Consider the following 7,270-nt stretch of genomic DNA (forward strand, 5'->3'; position numbering starts at 1 on the left):
CTTCACCGCAAAGCCTTCAGGTTGCTTCATGTAGATCTCCTCTTCCAAATCCCGTGAAGAAATGTTGTCTTCACATCCATCTGTTCTGCCTCAAAAGCAAAAGCAGCAGCAACAGATAAAAGTAATCTAATAGAAGATATCTTGGCAACAGGATAAAAAATATCACCAAAATCAATTCTCGGCACCTGGGAATAACCTTTTGCTACCAACCAAGCTTTGTATTTCTCCACCTTTCCTTCTGCATTTGTCTTCTTCTTGAACACCCATTTGCTGCCAATGGGTTTCCTTCCAGCTGGCAACTCCACCAGATCCCAAGCCTCATTTTTGTGCAAAGATGCCATTTCATCAACCATAACCTCTTTCCAGAGTTTTCCATCCTCTGAATCTACTGCTTCCTTCACAGTTCTGGGATCATCATCAGTAATAGATAAAGAAAAATTTCAATACAAAGCAGATAGACTATACCTTTCTGGCTACCTTCTTTCTTGAACTGATCTTCTCACACCTGGAGTTTGTGGCTCTTCATCTTCTGATTCCTCCTCTGTTGTAGAGTCTGATTCTTCCTCCTTTAGCTCAAACGCTATCTTCTCAGGTTCCTTTGGTTGGACTTCAGGTTTAATAACATCTTTCACGTCTCTGAACACCACATCTCGATTGTACACAACCTTCCTTGTTACTGGGTTCCAAAGATTATAACCATTTAAACCATCCTTATACCCAATAAAGATGCATTTTTCAGATTTACTATCCAACTTGGTTCATTTCTCCTTTGGAACATGTACATATGCATCACATCCAAACACCCTCAGATGTGAAAGAGATGGTTTCTTACTAGTCCATACCTCTTGTGGAGTCTGATCCTCCAACGCTGATGAAGGTGATCTGTTGACTAGGTAACATGTTGTCTCCACCACCTCTGCCTAGAATTCCTATCCTAACCCGACACCACTGAGCATGCTTCTTGCCCTTTCCATCAACATCTTGTTCATTCTTTCTGAAATTCCATTTTGCTGAGGTGTATATGGAGTAGTCTTCTACCGTGCTATACCACACTTCTTACAAAATTCTTCAAATTCCTTACAGCATAACTCTCCACTGTTATCTGTCCTCAGTACCTTTATCTTCTTCTCTGTTTGGTTTTCCACCAAAGCCTTGAATTCTTTAAACCTGTCAAAGACTCCAGATTTCTTCTTAAGGAAATATATACATGTATTCCTTGAGAAGTCATCTATAAATGATACATAGTACACATAATTACCCAGTGATGGAACCTTCAAAGGTCCAAACACATGACTATGCACAAGCTTTAATATATGTTTCGCCCTCTTACCACCAGAGGGGAAACTCACCCAATTCTGCTTCCCATATACACAATTTTCACAGAAATCAAAATCCAGAGAGCTATTACTCATACCATCTACCATACCTTTACCATGAAGTATTCGAAGGCCCTTCTCTTCAATATGTCCAAGCCTTTGATGCCACAACATGGTCTTCTCTCCAGACACCACTAGATTTTTTGCTCCACTTTCAGGAACCACAGAACTGTTGCACCCATCAACAACCGTGCTACCTTACATCTTGTACGGAGTTCCAATCCGAACTCACCGCATCAATACCAGTGCTCGTCGAACCATCTTGCAGGTATCCTTCTCGAACACTGTTTTTACACCTACATCATCCAACTTGCTTATAGAAATCAAAGTTCTGGCCAATGCAGGAATATGCAGAACACCCGGAAGTGTTTTAACCCTTCCACCTTGCAACTTCAACTTTACTTTTCTGCGACAAACGATTCTAGCCTTCCTATCATCCCCTAGGAAGACATCACCACCATCGTATTTCTCATACTCGCAGAATCACTCTCTATGGGGAGTGAAGTGAAAGGACACACCTGAGTCAATCAACCATGCCTCATGATCTACATGTGTACTTGAAAAAGCCAAGTACACATCCCTACCTTCATCTGAGGTGGTTTTCGCCTCTGTAGAAGGAGCATCATCAATCCTTTTCCTTTATCAGGAGCTTTAGATTTACAGTTCCTTTTGTAGTGCCCTTCCTTTTTGCATTTCCAACACACCACCTTTACAAGTTTTCCTGGAGATTTAGATCTCCCACTCAATGACTTATTTTTGTTTCTGTTCTGGGACCGTCCTCGTACAAACAAGGCATCACCATTCTGGTTCTCCATATTTTTCTATCTCATCTCCTTCATCAGCAAGGATGAGACTATTTCATCAAACTACAAGGCAGTTGCATTGCTACCTATTGCAATAACCAAACTATCCTAGGAATCTGGTAGAGAACACAACAAACTGATGCACTTATCTTCATCTGAAATTTTAATATCAACAGATGTTAACTGACTTACCACAGTATTAAATGCGTTTAGATGCTCTATCACTGAGTCTCCATATTTCATCCTTAGGTTATATAGCTTTTTTCGCAGGAACAGTTTATTCACCAGAGACTTAGATTGGTACAAAGTCCCTAACTTGTCCCACAAAGTCTTCATCGTAGCTTCCCCTGATACATTCAACAATACCAAATCTAAGACACACAATCGTATTGTGCTCTTTTCCTTTCGATCCAACTTATTCCATTCTTCATCGAACACTCTCATCGGTTTAGTACCTAGATCTACACGATCCACTGATCTTTATCCACCAACAGATCCTCCATCTTGAGTTTCCACAACTCAAAACACTGACCATTAAATTTCTCGATCTCTACTTTTCCACTGCTCGCCATCTTCTTTATCCACCAACAGATCCTCCATCTTGAGTTTCCACAACTCAAAACTCAAAGCATTAAATTTATCGATCTCTATTTTTCCACTGCTTGCCATCTTCTTTCACCACCAGAATCGATCTCGCAGATCTCCCACTGAACAAGGTCTACCACAGGCCTGAGCGAAACCCCTCAGCAACAAAGGCGTCCCCTTGAAGCCAAAATAGCTCTGATACCAAATGTAGGTTTTAACCCCGTACAGAAATTACCTGCATACGAATTCTAAAACACAGAAAATAAACAATGCAAGAGTATAACACATAAAACACATATACACAGAGATTTTCCCCTAGATCCCAAAACTAGGACTACTAGCTTGATTTTTCATTATTTTCCTTTCAATGTTACAATACATATTTATACATGCCAAAGCATCCAATACCATGGACCGAAAACCATCGCGTCCAAAACCATGGATGGAAAACCATTGCGTCCAAAACCATGTGCAAAAATCATACACAAAACCATAGGTAGGTCTGCCCAACCTAATATAGGGTCCAAAACCAAAATTTTCCAAGGCACTGCCCCGAACCCCATAGAGTGGGGTTACCTACACTCCTCAAACCCCATGTGACTCCCCTCGCTATGCAATCGACGCAACGAAGGGGGGGCTCCACCCCCCTTCTAACCCCCCGGTTAACTACGTGAGCTAGTCGTGGAAAGGATATAACACAACCCAACAACTTTTAAATGTACTAAAAGACTTTCAACATATTTTTTTAAATCTAGATGGATATTAAGAATAGAGCAAATCCTGACAACTATCAAAGTATATCATGTCATCTTAATTTTAAATATACTAAAAAGCTTTCAACATTTTTTTTTAAATCTATAATGAAATCAATATCGATCTTTATATAATAGTATTCATATTTAATGATTTAATTTTTCAAAATAATTTTCTCAAATTTTATATTCCTTCAGTATACTTTACACCTTTAGAAACAATTACTAAACCATCATGTATTAAACTAATTAATTATTTTACTAACTCGAGTATTATGTATTAAGCTAATTAATCATAATGTTGACTTCAGAGTACATTAAAAACTCGGAAGAAGTGACCGGTGAGAAGTTATTCTTCGTGCGTTAAACTAGTTAACCAGACGATTGACTTTTATGTAGGGGAGGGTCACCATTACCTGTGCGCCCTCCCCGCCATGTCGCAAAACCACGTGTCAAAGCACATGGAGCCAATACGACACCTGTCCACCGTGGAGCTCCGTGTGTTGGGCATCATGTCATCCCATAAAACTTTCACTCCGCGCCATTTCTACCGTTTGTTTGGGGTCATTGCTGCGATGTTCCATTTTCCCTTTGTCTTTCTGCTCGGGGTCGGTTGTTGGGCGAAGCCCCCGCCGAAGATGGCGCGAGACGGCCCCAGAACCTGCGTGCTTCGTCCTATATTCATGTGATGTTGTAAGCGTTTGTTCGATTGATAGGGTTTGTGGACCTACGTGCTTTGTCTAGTATGCAGGTGTTGGTGCAAATGTCTGGTATGCAGGTGCTGGTGCAAATGTTTGCTGGAAGTTTAGGGTTTGTGGTTGGAACATCGCTTCTGCTTTTCTTGTGGTTTTTCACCTGGATTTCTTGGTCGTTCTGGATTGCCGGTAGTTTAGGGTTTCTCTGGTGGTGGTCTTATTCGGCGATTTTGTTGTTTGGGGAGGAGCCGGTTGCAGTTTTACTGAGCTCGAGGTAATTTCTTAATTTGCTGTTAATTTTCTATTTTGTGCTGGTGTTTTTGGTGGTTTTCTGTTGTCTAATGGCTTTTTCTTCTCGTTGTAGGTGTGGAAAAGGTCGTTGCAGGTGTGGAGAAGGTCTGGCGAGCTCCAGGGAAGGTTGGCGACCATCCATGGCCTGTATCCGGTAGGATTTTAATCCTACCAGCAATTTCTCTGTGTTTTTCAACACAAACAACTCTATTTGGATATTTTGTAAACTTTCTATGGCATTTTTTGAGGGTTTAGGGTTTTGTGGATATTTTGATGTTGTTTGTTGTTGAGGGTTTAGGGTTTTTGTGGAAATTTTCGCTGTTTTCGCTGTTATTTTCGTCGTCCCGTGCCATCCTTGGAGATTAAGATGCCAATGGAATCACCTGGAATCGAACTTACTGCATTACCAACACCTCCCGTGCCGTGCCGTCCCGTCCCGTGCCATCCTCGGCGGAGGGCTTCGCCCAACAACCGGCCAGGACAACAATTCCCTCTCCTCTTGGCCCACAATTCCGCTCTCCTCTTGGCATCAAGGACAGAGCACAGGCTCTGTCTGTCAATAGATAAAATGTGTTCCAACTGTTGCAGTTTGTAGCCACCTCAATTGAAATTTTTGTGTCCTGTTTTTTGTGGGGTTGAGAAGAGATTTGGGTTTAGAACTGGCTTTTAAATATTAATCAAATTCTGTAGGTTGTCGTAACTAGACAAAGTTTCAGTCCTTTTATAGAAATTTTTTGTCCTGTTTTTTGTGGGGTTGAGAAGAGATATGGGTTTAGAAATGGCTTTTAAATATTAATCAAATTCTGTAGGTTTTCGTAACTAGACAAAGTTTCAGTCCTTTTATAGAAATTTTTGTGTCCTGTTTTTTGTGGGGTTGAGAAGAGATTTGGGTTTAGAACTGGCTTTTAAATATTAATCAAATTCTATAGGTTGTCGTAACTAGACAAAGTTTCAGTCCTTTTATAGAAATTTTTGTGTCCTGTTTTTTGTGGGGTTGAGAAGAGATTTGGGTTTAGAACTGGCTTTTAAATATTAATCAAATTCTGCAGGTGGCTTTTATGGAACAATGCATCCATTACTTCTCTGAAATGGTGTTTAAGTAGACTCTTTGTCGCTGCTCTCAATTGACTTGCATAACGTTTCCCTTAGGCTTCCCTTTTAAAAGCTGATCCTCTCATGGCATCCATCACCTGTCTTCACCTCATCCGTGAAAGATTTTGTCAGGAACTTCACTCTTTGTATTTGAAATGAAGCCTCTCTCGCTATTTCACTGCTCACCTATCCAATAGTTTCATCTTGCAATTTTCTTAAATTCACTTTAAAAATAATTTTCGAGTTCCAACCACTCTGAATGACCACAATCCACTTCTCTTTAAAGTCTGAGATCAATGGATATCATTATTAAGCCATTTCACTTTTGTAGAAAGTCGTTAGATTGACTAATTTGAGTATATTTACAGTTAAGAAAATTTGGGGTTATTTTGGTTGGGCTGAAAATAACAAATTCTTTAATGGCCATATGTATGGGGCTGTATAAGTCTACCATTGCAGTTATTTAACTATGAGCATATATAGCTTCCCTGCATTTATATCTATGAACAAATTAGTTATCTGTTGTTAACCCTTAATTATCTAACAAAACTTACATGCCCTGAACCAATGAAAATCAGTGCACCAAATAGAATGAAAAATATACAATTGAAACATTCAATTTGTTTCAATTTACAAAGGCAAATTCTCCAACAGCTTTGAGTGGATTCTCAATTTACACAGTGTAGTTTTGATCTATAACACTTGATTTATTGGACATTCAATTTAGAAGACAAATTTCTCCAAACTGCTTTGAGTGGATTCTCATTTATACAACACTTTTCCATTAGTTTACATTTTGATAGTCCCCTGAATTTAATACTATTGTTGTTAAATGTGGATTCTATCATCATAACTGAATAATTCGATCCCGAATTCTTTTTGGAAATCTAATTTGATGTGACCATAAAATAAATAAAAAAATAAGGAGTTCACACATTTTACAGTCGATTCCAAAACCGGTTACTCATGGTTCTGCGAAGCACACCTTCAATGTTGAGATCGAAGGCATCCTTTGGAAAAATCTCACCATCATCTTTTTCTGTAGAATTCATGTAAAGAAAACTGGGTATAATCTTAATGATCTTTTCCTGCATTTTCCTAATTTTCTCCTCAGAATAACTGCTCAATACGTCCTCGATTTTGAGGGTGTTTATGGAATTCACCAATCTCTCCTCTGCAATAATAACATAGTAGGTTTCTGGGTCTGAAGGAAGATGCCATGTGTATTTCTCATACACAGAATCCCTTCTGAAAAATACGGGTATACACCCAGCTATCAACCCATGGAAATTCAATCGTCGGGTCAGGGAATTCCCGGGCATTGCAGGCAGAAATTGGCCTTCAGCAATTCCTGCATCAGGGCCTCCGGCCTGTGACTGCACTGCATCTTAGTGCAATTCACCATCAGCCATTTCGAAGAATCCATGCATTGCTCAATAACGGCACGCCGGGTGACTTTTCTCAAAAACTTATTATGAGATAAGACTGTCTGGTCATTTGATTTCTGCATTTAGCCTTTTTCCTATACCTTTGGCCATTATCTCTTGTCTATTGTTCATATCCAGTGTTGCCACTTCTGCAATGTTTATTTCATTTATTGGTCTGTAATAGTATTCTGAATTAGAAGATTGGTTTTCTCGTTCATCGAACAACAACAAATCATTTTGTAGCTTTGT

At 39.5% G+C, this 7,270-nt stretch overlaps 1 pseudogene; it reads right to left on the reverse strand.

The window, feature by feature from the left end:
- Positions 1-6,532: 6,532 nt before the first annotated feature.
- On the reverse strand, positions 6,533-6,999 carry LOC149219445 (xyloglucan galactosyltransferase XLT2 pseudogene; annotated as a pseudogene).
- Positions 7,000-7,270: the final 271 nt, after the last annotated feature.

The sequence above is a fragment of the Pinus tabuliformis genome, chromosome Q, assembly GCF_031772625.1.
Source record: "Pinus tabuliformis cultivar Carrire ecotype Pingquan chromosome Q, CPIR1, whole genome shotgun sequence".
NCBI classification, from domain to species: domain Eukaryota; kingdom Viridiplantae; phylum Streptophyta; class Pinopsida; order Pinales; family Pinaceae; genus Pinus; species Pinus tabuliformis.